Genomic DNA, 13,563 nt, shown 5'->3' with positions numbered 1-13,563 from the left:
TGACAAAGGACTGGATCTCACCACCCTGAGATCACGATCTGAGCTGAAACCAAGAGTCAGATGCTTAACCAACTGAGCCACTCGGGTGCCCCTAGAATCTTTGTTTTAAAGTCTCTTTTATCTGCTATAAGTATTGCTACTCCAGCATTCTATAAAACTGTATTTTAATGATGCAGTAAAGGCCTGCAGGGAAATCCAAGCACAGATCACTTCTAGAGAATGGATTTGGCCTGGCCAATAGGAGGCTCCCAGGATTGACAGAGGTTTCTACATATTCAATCAGGTTCCAGTTTGAAAGGGCAGTTAGAGCCTTCAAGAATGCTTCCTTGAAGAAGAAGAACCCAGAGAGGTAATACAGTGAACTGGGAAGATTTCAGAGTCTGGAGTCAGAAGGCTTGCATTCCAGCCCCCGTTTTGTCACTGACTAGCTGTGTGACCACCTTGGGTAGGTCATAGCCCTAGACGTTCAGTTTTTTCTCATGTGTTAAATAGCAGCAGCCATATCAAACTCATCATGCTCTTGTAAGGACTAGATGAATTAACGGCATTTCCTAAAGTGCTTTCTAAATGCTAATCATAAGTATTACCTTACCCTGAGGGATGGAAGCATAAAATGAGAACAGCAAGAGCTTCAGGTAGAGTAAATATGCAAATATGCACAAATTGCGACCTGAAAATGAAGAGATGAGCTGAGAAAGAAATAGCCCCTTCTTGGCTAGATACATATTAATTCAGAACTTAACAAAGAGCCAGGTAACCCTTTTTAAAAAAGTTCCTGGAGGTCTACAATTTAGATATCCATCTTTGTCACAAACTGTTGGAAGGTATACTGCTCTTCTTTAGATACAAACACTTTTTTCCCCTTTATAGTGGCCTGCATTACAAGCCACTGATCAAGGAGAGAAGCCCATAACTGTCAATGAGAGGGAGCAAGAGGATCTGCATTTCCAGGGGAAAATGACCTCTGTGTAGACATGCCAGTACAGACAACCCTGTCAGATGTTTTTGAAAGGAATTGGACCATTTGATATTTCACTGGAATTAAACCTAGAAACAATACTAGGAAGGAAAAGCCAATGGGCACCCTGTGAGACAAGGATAGGAAAGATACCAGAGTGTAAACTGATGTAAGATTTTTGTAGGGTAATTGGCAATATATGTGTTGAACATAAAAATGCACATACTCCGGCTTCTGCCTTGCCTTCCTGAAAAATTCAGTCCTAAAGCCACTAGGTGAGGGGTGCCTGGGTGGCTGAGTCAGTTAAGCATCTGACTTTTGATCTCAGCTCAGGTCTTGATCTCAGGGTTGTGGGTTCAAGCCCTGTGAGCCTACTTTAAAAAATCCTTTAGGTGAAGCAGAGCATGGTAGCTACCCACGGTGGGGAGTGTGGGGACTCCCAATTGGGGTATCAGATACTGAGCATGGTGAGGAGGGTGTCCCTGTGGAGGGCGGCCTGGTAGGAGGGATCAGAGTCCAAGCAAGAGGATGTAGGTATCCCCAGGGAAGGATAGCCTGAGAGATTGATGGTGGCATCCCATGATGGAACACATGAAGTGTTAGAGGCTGAGTGGGATGATGAGAGCATCTATATTGGAGAGAGGTGATGTGGGGAGTCAGAGCGTTGGGGGGGCTGACAAGGGCATCCCCTGATGGAGTGGCATGACAGGGAATGTCAGCCTGAGCAAGATAAGGAGGGAATCTATGTAGGGGGGTAGGCAGTGATGGGGAATGAGAGGCCTGAAACAGAGTGAGCAGACGTAATGTCAGGGAGGGTGGCAATGGAAATGGGAGATCACTTACTATGTTAGTCATCTATTTGTGTCTAACAGTTTACCCCCAAACTCAGTGGCTTAGAACAACAAACATTTATTAAATCAGTTCTTGTGTGTCGGGAATCTGGGCACAGCCTAGCTGGGTTCCTTTGGCTCAGACTCGTGTCACAAAGTTCCAATCTGAAGGCTCAGCTTGGGGAGCATCTGCTTCCCAGCACAGTCATACGGTTGTTAGCAGGATTTAGTTCCTTGTGAGCTGTTGACAGGAGGTCTCCATTCCTCCATGGCTGTTGGCCAGGGGGCTCCCTCAGCTTCTTGCTACATGGGACTCTCCTTAGGGCAGCTAGCTTCCCTGAGAGCAAGTGAGGGGGGAAGAGAGAGAGCGAGAGAGCGAGCATGTGCACACAAGTGAGCAAGCCAGGGTAAATTAGAAGCCAGAGTCGTCTTGTAATCTTGGAAGTGAGTGGCATTCTATAAATTTTGCTGGATTCTATCATTAGAAGTGATTCACCAGATCCAGCTCACAGTCAAGGGGAAGTGATTATACAAGTGGGAGAATACCACTAGGCAGGGTTCATTGAGGGACATCTTAGAAAAATGATCCATACTATCCAAAGTGATCTACAGCTTCAAGGCAATCCCTGTGAAAATCCCAATGGCAGTGTTTACAGAAATAGAAACAACAGTTCCCAAATTCATATGGAACCACAAAAGACTATGAATAGCCAAACCAATCTTGAGAAATCGAAGAAAAAAGCTGGAGGCAGCACACTTCCTGATTTCAAAATATATTACAAAGTGACAATAATTAAAACAGTATGGTACCAGCATAAAAATGGACACAGAGACCAATGGAACAGAATAAAGAACTTGGAAATAAAGCCATGCATGTACAGTAAACAGCCAACTGGGATGCCAAGAACACACCATGAGGAAAGGATAGTCTCTTCAACAAATCGTGTTGAGAAAACGAGATATCCACATGCAAAAGAATGAAATTGGACCCTTCCTTTGCAGGATACATGAAAATCAACTCAAAATGTATTAAAGATTTATTTATTTTATTTATTTTATTTTATTTTATTATTTATTTTATTTTATTTTATTTTATTTTATTTTATTTATTTTTGTATTAAGGATTTAAATGTAAGACCAGCAACAGGAGAACTTGTAGAAGAAAACAGGAGAAAAGCTTTATGACATTGATCTTGGCAATGATTTTTTTTAAAAAATTATTTATTTATTCATGAGAGACACCGAGAGAGGCAGAGACATAGACAGAGGGAGAAGCAGGCTCCCTGCCAGGAGCCCAATGTGGGACTTGATCCCAGGACCCCAGGATCATGACCTGAGCCAAAGGCAGATGCTCAACCACTGAGCCACCCAGGCGCCCCTTGGCAATGATTTCATGGCTATGACACTTGTGGTGTTGCACAGGCAATGAAAGCAAAAATAAGATTACAAGTAAGATTACATCAGACTAAAAGGCTTCTGCACAGCAAAGGAAACAACAGAGTAACAAAGCAACCTATGGAATGGGAGAAAATATTTGCCAAGCATATATCTGGTAAGGGATTAATATCCAAAATATATATGAAACTCCTTTAACTATTTAAATAACAAAAAACCCAAATAACTTGATTTTTAAAATAGGCAAAAGAATAAAATAGACTATTTTTCAGTGAAGACACAAAAATGGCCAATGGGCATAAGAAAAAGTGATCGACGTGACTAATCATAAGGGAAATGCACATCAAAATCACATCTGTTAAGATGCCTTAGGCATCAGATAAGTGTTGGCGAAGATGAGGAGGAATTGGAACCCTTGGGCAATGTTGATAGGATGTAAAATGGTGCAGCCACTATGGAAAAACAGTATGGAGTTTCCTCGAAAAAATTAAAAATAGAGTTATCATATGATCCAGCAATCCCACATCTGGGCCTATGGCCAAAGGGATTGAAATCAGGATCTCAAAAAGATGTCTGTATTCCCGTGTTCACTGCAGCATTATTCACAGTAGCTACAGTATGGAAATGACCTAAGTGTCCATCAACAGATGAATGGATAAAGAAAAGATGGTGTATACGTACAATGGATTATTATTCATCCTTAAAAAAGAATGCAATCCTGCCATAAACAACAACATGGATGGACATTGAGGACATTATGCTAAGTGAAATCAGCCAGTCACAGGAGGTCAAATATTACATGATTCCACTTGTATGAGGTATCTAAAATAAAATTCATGGGAATGGTCAGGAGAAAGGTGGTTGGTAGGGCTCTGGGGGAGGGGGGAATGCAGAGATGCATTTCAAGGGTATAAAGTTTCATCATGTAAGATGAATACATGCTAGTGGTCTGCCATGCGGCCCTGTGCTTAGTGCATGCCTAAAAATCTGTTAAATGGGTAGACTTCACATTAAGTGTTCTTAGCACAGTAAAAAAGAAGACAGAAAATTAGCACAGTGCTTAGGAAGTCATTTAGATCTTTGTTTAACCAAAGAACCATTTGAACTAGCTATCCTGCCTTGAGCAACTTACTCTCTCTATGCTTCAATTTCCTCTCTAAAATGCGGATAATCGTGCCCATTTCACAGGGCATACTGAGAATTCAATGAAATTTTGCATGTAAAACAGGTAGAACAGTTTTTGGCACATGATAAGCAGTCAATAAATAGTAGTTACTATTAGAAAAGAGGTGGGGCACCTGAATGGCTCAGCCAGTTAAACCTCTGCCTTTGGCTCAGGTCATGATCCCAGGGTCCCCAGAATGAGCCTGGAGTCAGGTTCCTTGCTCAGCTTTTCCCTCTCCCTCTGCTGCTCCCTCTGCTTGTGCTTTCTCTCTCTCTCTCTCTCTCTCTCAAATAAATAAATCAATAACTCTTTTTAAAAAAGAAAAGAGGGGCACGAGGCTGGCTCAGTCAGTGGAGCGTGTGACTCTTAGTCTCGGGGTTGTAAGTTTGAGCCCCACGTTGGGGTTAGAGATGACTAAAATAAAGAAATGCATTCATGCATGCATGAATGAATGAATGAATGAAAAAAAAAAAAAAGAAACTTCCCAGCACAGTTACATACGGGGAGGGTTGATAAAATGAGTAATTATATTAAGAGTCATAGAAACTAGTTATCTCATTATCTTAACTTGTTACAAATGCAGAAAGTGATCATACTGGAATGAGCCCTGTGGTGTTGGATGGGATATATCAGAATGAACTTGAGGTTAAACAGATAGAGATGGCTATAGCTGTAGATGTAGTTATAAAATCCGTGAGTGTATGAGCGTGTGTGTGTGTGTGTAAGCATGTGAGTAAAGGTGTATAAATGAAGCCTCTGGAAAAAAAAATGAAGCCTCTGAGAGGGCCAGGGAGCAGCAACATACCGATAGCAATATCTACAACTAGCACCCAGATTTGGCTCTTAAATGCGATTTTCCACTGAAGGGAACCAGGGCTTCTCAGAAGGATGGCTGGTTTCAGGACTGAGTAAGTGAGAGCACAAGATGAGCCTGGACTATCTTGTGCCAGAAAGTAAGGAAGGAATGATGGGGACATGTCAAAGGGACACAGAGGCCAGCTCAAAGGAGCCCCTGGTGGCCAAATCTAGGACAACTTGAGCATCAAAGTAAACAGTGAAGGTCATGGATCACAACCCATTGAATAAAATAGGAAACCCTAAGTCTATCCTGATATAAATAGACACATAAATAAATTGAAACTTTGATGAGAAATGGGAGGTCTACACAGTTTCAAAGCACTTCCCCACAATATATTTATGAATTACAAAGCATAGCATCATGATGTGGAGAATCCTGGCTTCTCAACTTAAGCAATCAACAGAACGTCATCAGTAAAAGGACACAGAAATCACGCTCCACCCTGATGGAATGCAGATTATGGTGTCACTTCTGTCATAGTCCCGCCAAAGATGTGTGACCTGAACCTAATCGTGAGGAAACAGACAAACCCAAATTGAAAGACATTCTCCAAAATAACTGGCCTGTAGTCTTCAGAAGTGCCAAGGTCTTAAAAGTCAACGGAAGTCAAGGTCTTGAAAGTCAACCAAGGAAGTATTCCAGACTCGAGGAGGTCAAGAAGATGTAACAATGAAAAGCACTGTATGGTTTTTTTTTTCTATATCAGACCACGTGGGGACAACTGATGAAGCTTGAGTGGGACCTGAGGATTAGATGTTAATAATCTATTAATGTTAATTTCCTGATTTTGACGGTTGTGTCATGAATAGGAAGATATCCTTGTTGGCCACAAAACCCACACTGAATTATTCAGGGATAATGGGGCACCACATTGTTAACTTACATTCATATAGTTCAGGAAGAAAAATGCAGGACATTTTGTACTGTACTTCCAACTTTTCTGTAAGTTTGTGATTGCTTCATCATCATCATCGGCGCCTGGCTGGCTCAGTTGGTGGAGCTTGTGACTTTTGATCTCAGTCAGGGTTGTAAGTCGGGGTAGAGATTACTTAAAAATAAAATCTGAAAAAAAGTAGTAAATACAAGAATGACATGGTCTGAGAGGCAGAGACACTCTGAGGGACTGTTTCAGATTACAGGAGGCTAGATGGAAATGACAGATGCCATGTATGATTCTGAATTGTATCCCAGAACCCCCCCCATTCATTTTGCTGCAAAGAACATTATTTGTACAACTAAAGAATTATGAATGTGGTCTCCAGGTTAGATAAGCGTTTTATCAATATTAACTTCCTGATTTTAATATTTGCTCTATCCTTATGTAGGAGAAATATTTTGTTCTGAGAGATACATGCTGAGGTATTTAGGCTTAGAGAAACATCATGGGTAAAATTTATTCTCAAATAGTTTTGGAAAAAAAGGAATATCAAACCATCAAAAGGAAATGATAAAGCAAATTAACAAACTGTTAACAATTGAGGAAACTGGGTTAACAGTTGAGCAACATGGCTGTTCTTGTGACTGTTCTGTAAGTCTGAAATTATTTTCTAATAAACAGTTACCAGGGGCCACCTAGCTGGCTCAGTTGGTAGAGCATGTAACTCTTCATCTTGGGGTTGTGAGTTCCAGCCCCATGTTGGGCATAGAGATTACTTAAAAAAAAAAAAAAAGTTCCCAGGGCATAACATCTTTGATCTGCTGGAGAGATATGCTTCTCAAACGTCTCCTCCTGGGCTGCCTTCTAGTGTTCATTCTCCAGCCTCTATGGCTATATGAGCAAGTCTTATAGGAGGTGCAGTTACAGACATCTACTCATCTTGCAGCTGCCCAAGACCTGCTTCTGTTCTTAAGTCTCCTTAGTAAACCATTTCTTGTCAAGCTGGAAAAGACAAGTTACCAAAAATGCACACACTCTGTCCCGGCAATTCCTCTGCTAAAAAGTACCACACGTGTATATAAAGATTTTCATACATGAATGTCGATTGTGGCATTATTTGAAGTAGCTGAAGACTAGCCTCCATCAAACTGTGATAGAGGTTTTTTTTCCATACCATGAAACACTATGTAGCTGTTAAAAAAATGAGTGAATCACCTCACACCTGTGAGGATGAATACTATAAAACAAAAGAGAACAAGACAAACCCGAAAATAACAAGTGTTGGCGAGGTTGTGGAGAAACTGGAGCTCTTGTGCCCTGTTGATGGGAATGTACGATGCTGCAGCTGCTGTAGAAAACAGCATAAAGCTTCCTTAAAAAAATTAAAATTAGGACTACCATTTGACCTAGCAACCCCACTTCTGGGTATATATCAAAAAGAATTGAAAGCAAGGTCTTAAAGAGATATTTTCACACCCACGTTCATAGCAGCACTATTCACGATAGCCAGGAGGTGGAAGCAATCCAGATGTCCATTGACAAATGAATGGATAAATAAAATGTCACGTGTCCATGCAGTGGAATACTATTCAGGCTTAAAAAGGAAGGAAATCCTGTCACATGCTACAACATGGACAAACCTTGAGGACATTATGCTAAGGCAAATAGCCAGTCACAGAAGGACAAAGACTATAGGATTCCGCTTATGTGAGACATCTAACCTAGTCAGATTCATAGAAGCAGGAAGCGTCATGGTGGTGCCAGGAGCTGGGGACAAGGAAAACGGTGGTGAAATGGGTATAGAGTTTCAGATGCGCAAGACAAAAAAGGCCTGGACATCTGGTTTACGACAGCGTGAATATACGTAACACCGCTGAACTGTACACTCAAAAATGATAAGGGTAAATTGTATGTTCGGTGTCTCTTACCACAATAAAGAAATGAGTAAATCTAGATGTTTGCTAGGGAGAGACTCCTGAGGGAGATCATTAGGTGAAAAAACAAGGTGCAAAATGGTGTGTATGCTATGATTCTGTGTTTGCATGCAAGTGTGTGTTTAAAAGATACATGTTTGAGTTTGTCCTTAAAAATTCTGGAAGGAAAATATGAGGCTGTTAACAGTGATTACTTCTGGAAGTAAGTCTGGGGGTTCAGTAAGGGAAAACTCTTTCTACTTTCTCTTTTAATGTCTTCTGTACTATTTTTTTTGATACGTGCATATATTATGTTTATAATAAATGTTTAACCTTTCAAATTATGGCTCATGTTGAGTGCTTATAATGTGCCAGACATTGTTCTAAGCCCTTATGGGGAGTAGCTCTTTCTTTAATAGTATTATTGTTATCTTATAGATGGGAAACAGTCTCAGAGGAATTAAAGAACTTGGCCAAGGTCATACAAGGTCACTCAAGATGGTAAGTCCTCCTTGAATAAAACTCAGGCAATCTGACACTAATTCCTACCATTTTAAACACTATGCTGTCTGTAAAAAAGAACTTTTCCTTCTGTTAAAGATAAATATATATATTCTTCTTAGAAACACAATGCATGCTCATTAAGTGTGAAAAAAACCAAAGCTAAAATGAAGGGGGAAAATCTAACTCTCTGTCCTGCCTATTAAAGACCAGCCTGTTAACCTTTTGGTCGATGGCCATCCAATCTGTGGTAGATGCACTATTTTTTAGCCTGGTTGAGAGTACATTGAACATACAATTTTGTGTTCTACTTTTCTTCCTCTCTATGTATAATGTCTTTTTACTGTTATTTTTTTTAAGATTTTATTTATTTGAGAGAAAGAGCATGAATGACCTGGGGGTGGCGTTTGGGGTAGAAGATGATTCCCTGCTGAGGATGGAGCCCAATGTGGGGCTCAATCCCAGGACTCCAGGGATCATGACCCAATCTGAAGGTAGATGCTTAACAGACTGAGCCACCCAGACACCCATGTCATTTTCCTTTTAAAATATCTTTTCTTGGGATCCCTGGGTGGCGCAGCAGTTTGGCGCCTGCCTTTGGCCCAAGGCATGATCCTGGAGACCTGGGATCAAATCCCACGTCGGGCTCCTGGTGCATGGAGCCTGCTTCTCCCTCTGCCTGTGTCTCTGCCTCTCTCTCTCTCTCTGTGTGTGTGTGACTATCATAAATAAATAAAAATTTAAAAAAATAATAAAATAAAATATCTTTTCTTGGGGGTGCCTGGGTGACTCAGTCAGTGAAGCATCTGGCTCTTGGTTTTGGCTCTGGTCATGATCTTAGGGTCCTAAGATCCAGCCCTGAATGACGGAGCTCCACCATTAGCACCATTAGCTGCTTCTTTCCCTCTGCCCCTTCCCCCTTCCATCACGTGCTCGTATTCTTTCTCTTTCTAAAATACAATAAATACATCTTTAAAATTGGTTAATTTAAAAAAAAATACCTTTTCTCAAGTCCTCTTCTAAATAGACACAGTGTTTTTAGAGCTGGCAGTGAGTGCCCCACATTCATTTCAGAGGAGAGGCAGAGTAATAAAATCTTTGGAAAAGAAACATTTGGAAAGGAAGGAGGGAAGAGGAAAGTATGGGTCGGCAACTATTAAGGAATAGCTTCCCCTTCCTTGTCCATGAATGTAGAAGTCTAGATTTTCCATTTCCCCTTCTTTCTGTATCTTTAGCGTATTTTCCTATATTTATATGGGGACAGTTTTGTTGGGGTCAGCACACCTAAGTGACTGTGTCTGGGGAGCAGTAGGACATTGTGGAAGTTTTTTCAGGAATCTAATTTGAGGAAAACCAAAAGTAGATGATTGCTGTTTTAAGCTGCTTTAAAAAAAAAAAAAAGTATATGTATAATGATGGGGGATACTAGAGTGGCAGAATGTGAGACCAAAAATAAAGAAATTATCTAGCTCAACTCCCCTCATCTTACAGATAGAGAAACTGAGCCCCAGGGAAGTAAAGTAAATCATATAGGCCACACAGCTACTGAAGGCAGAATCTGGATTAAATCTGGGTCTCCTGATTCCTCCTCTGCTGTTTTAGAAAACTTCCGAAACCCTTTAAAACCAATTAATTAATCGTCGTAAGAACTCCCAGAAGTAGGCTAGTGTCATTTATTCTGACTTCAGAGCCATTTACTGAAAAAATGATTAGATGTCCGTAACTGAAAACTGATTCTACTGTAATTAAACATGTTTTTAAATACTCCAAAAAGAACAGACTCTTCAGTAGGCCTATCATCTTAGGAATTAGCTTTCAGTTTCTCGCGCAATCAGTTTAAAGATCACCACTTCTCACCTGGCATCTCAAATTCCTTTTATATTAGGCATAAAGCCTGTCTTTGCTTAGGAAGATTAAGCAAACACGGAGTCATTAGATTAGCTGCATCTCAGTTCCCTCAGCAAATGAATGAGCGGAGGAGGGCTAGCGGGGCGCCCCGCGACTGGCATAAATTATTAGAATGCGTCCATTTGCCTGTTGGTTTTCCTTCCAAATGACTTCCTTAGGCTGCAATTTCTTATCTGCCCTTTTGTTCCATGGAATAAGCAGGGGATAGCGCACAATAGGCTTATGGTATTTAGTGTGGTACTTTTTATCTGAATATGATAAAACAGTTTGCCAAGGTAGACTTTAAAGAAGGTTTACATAGAAGATTCTTTCACCATGAGAGCAAACGAATTGAGATTTACAGTTCACAATTCGAATTGAAGTGGTTGCATTAGACCTGAGGAATGGGTAAGTTTGGAGTTCAGGGCTTCTTTCCTTTCTCAGATTTTCCTCCTTCTAGTATTCACTGCTCTCATGCTGGAGCTTCTCCTTTCCAAAATGTACCTCTGGTTCCACGATATTGCTTGCCACCATGAAAATGCCCAGGGCCCCTGTGTCCTGATCTCAGTCAGCAGGAGTGGAGAGATTGTAGACAGAGCTGAAAGAAACCTTGGAAAGCACCTTGTCTGATTTTTATAGATGGGGAAATAGGCCTAGAGTGACCCGTCCTTTGCCCAAGGTGAATAGCAGAGCTGGAATTTGAGTACCCTGAGGAATGATTTAACAGAGGGGAGTCTTAGCTTCCTCCCCAGTAAAATGGAAATCAAGAGATTTTACTTGGGTTACTCTGAGGGATCAAATAGGATAAAATAAGTGAAACCACTTCAAAAACTGCAATTTGGTACAAATTGCAATTTCTTTCTATTAAGCTCTGCTACTTTCCTCATGCTAAATGTTAATAACTAATAAATGTTAGCACGTGGCTCTTCCAAGTGGGGTTTGCATTTTGAAAGGGGAGATCCCGAGGACACATCTAACCCTAGGGGGAAAAAAGTGAACAGAGAAGCATTCCAGGTGCCCCTCAAATCCTTTAGCCATATAGAGACAATATTTTAACAGTAAGAACACAGCCTGCCTCTGGAGGCTAAGGAGCTAAGAATGTTGTAAAGAACCTGAAAAGCTGCCCACATAGTAGTTTCTAGCATCTAGGGTAGGGTTTGAATAAATTAACTTAACAGTCCCTTCCAACACTGAAGTTCTGCAATTACATGATTCCAGTGGATTCGTTTTTAAAAAAGATTTATTTTTTTATTTGAGAGAGAGAGAGAGAGAGAGAGAGAGAGAGAGAGAAAGAGTGTGAGCGAGCAGGGGGCGGGGCGGAGGGAAAGGGAGAGAGTCCCAAGCAGATAGATGCCTTGCTGAACATGGAGCCTGTCATGGGGCTCGATCCCACAACCCTGATATCACCACCTGAGCTGAAAGCAAGAGCCAGTGCTTAACCAACTGTACCACCCAGGTGCCCCTGGATTCATTTTTATAACATACAGTCAGTCCTGTTCATGTGCTTTCTTTACAGATCCAGAAACGTCAATGCCTATGGTATGTTACAAATTGCTATCCTGATCTATTTATCTAATTGTTTGAGATTTAATTGACATACAACAGTGTGTGTAAGTTTAAAGTGTACAGTGTGTTGGTTTGACTTATCCTGATCTTTAAAAAGAGAAATAAAAGGGAAAAAGAACCCAACATACACAATAAGCATATACTCTCTCACATACAGAACATTTTAATGATTGGTTTTTTGTAAGTTAAAGTGAAGGAAATGAAGGAAGACCTCTGGCCTTCAAACTGCCAACCTTAATGGAATGAGTCTGAATATTATCTAATGATACTTCACAAGGAAAATGATCCTAGTCTCAGCTGCCTGGAGGAATCTGAAGTCCAATCATTACAAAGACCTGCCTGATGTCTGGGTGGCAATGTGAATGGAAACGGAATCATTACCCTCTATTTGGAAGCACCTGATGAAGAGATCAAGTCAAATTTTTAAAAATCACATTGTTATACCCCCATACTTGACACTTGTAGGTGTTCGGGATAGGTATTCAATGAATGAATAAAACATATCTGTGTATTACAGGTCAGGATTAGGAGGGGAGGGAGCAGGTTACTCCAGACTTTGTATGAAAGGCATAGAAGTGGTTGGAGACCATGGGTCATTTGAGAAACAGCAGGAAGTTCAGTAGATCTGAAGTATTGAGTGCTCTGTGATGGAGGCGAGACAGCTAGGAATGAGGCTGGGCAGGTGAGGCCAGATCACCAAGGGTTTCACATGCCGTGTCGGGGTTCTGGATCTCATCGTGGAGGCAAAGGGAGGTGGAAAAGGAGTATGAAAGGATTTGAAACTGGGGTGGCCTTTTTGGTTGGGTGCGTGACAGGATTATCTTTGTGTTTGAGAGACCACTGCGGCTTCTGGTGTCAGATGGATGAAGACAGGAGCATTGGCAGGCCACCCAGGAGGGTACAAGCGTAGAGGTAAGGAGTTGTTAGGAGATTCTTTGGCAGTTGTGCACATAGGATGAAGGCCTGAGCTTGGCAGTAGTAGCAAGACAAATGGAGAGATGTTAAGTACAGAATGAGCCAGCAAAGAGGTCTTGATAGAAAAAAGAGTGAAATTAGCAGCCCCCCCCCCAAACCCAGTGACATTTACCAGCTAATCAAGTAGAAAACAGAGCCTTGTGATAGCAGGAGCAGTGAGAAATAGCCTGGGGGTTAGCTGACAGTAAATCTAATATTCGTGGGCTATGATATGGCAGTCAGGAAAGCAAATGCCATCCTAGGGAGCTGGAGTAGAAAAATGTAGTGTCTAGACAGGGAACGTGACTGTCCTGGTCTGCTCTCTGCAGAAGGGTCTATGCCCTGGGGTTGGGAGCTGGGGTAGGGGGGCAGAGAGGCTTACTTCCCACCTTCCACTTTCTGGAAAGATATAAAGGAATTGGCGTAAACTCAAAGCAGAGCCTCGAACTCAGTTTTTTGGAGCAGCAGAGCCTGGAAGAACCGTGGGGCCAGATTTGTCTTCAAATTGTTGGACCCTTGTGGGAAGAGGGGCAAAGCTGGCTTTGTGTGGCTTCGAGGGGCCAGAAGTTATGGGGGGGGGCGGCATCACTCAGCCTTGCGCTATCCAAGTGGCTGTTCACTGGAAGTCGTCCAGCCAAGAGCGCAGAGCCCCTGTGCG

General features: G+C 41.6%; 1 protein-coding gene across 2 annotated transcripts in view; it reads left to right on the top strand.

Annotated features, from left to right (window-relative positions):
* LOC121483564 (A-kinase anchor protein 17B-like) overlaps positions 1-13,563 on the top strand; it is a 110,791-nt gene that overhangs the window by 67,100 nt on the left and 30,128 nt on the right. For both annotated transcript variants that reach the window (XM_041742226.1, XM_041742224.1), the window contains exons 2-4: positions 8,436-8,498; positions 11,902-11,924; positions 12,786-12,863. The gene's annotated coding sequence lies outside the window, so the exon portion shown is untranslated. The remainder of the gene's footprint in view (positions 1-8,435; positions 8,499-11,901; positions 11,925-12,785; positions 12,864-13,563) is intronic.

Source organism: Vulpes lagopus, chromosome X (assembly GCF_018345385.1).
Source record: "Vulpes lagopus strain Blue_001 chromosome X, ASM1834538v1, whole genome shotgun sequence".
In the NCBI taxonomy this organism is placed as follows: domain Eukaryota; kingdom Metazoa; phylum Chordata; class Mammalia; order Carnivora; family Canidae; genus Vulpes; species Vulpes lagopus.
The sequence above is the reverse complement of the archived record's forward strand: the minus strand, read 5'-3'. Positions and strand labels throughout refer to the sequence as shown.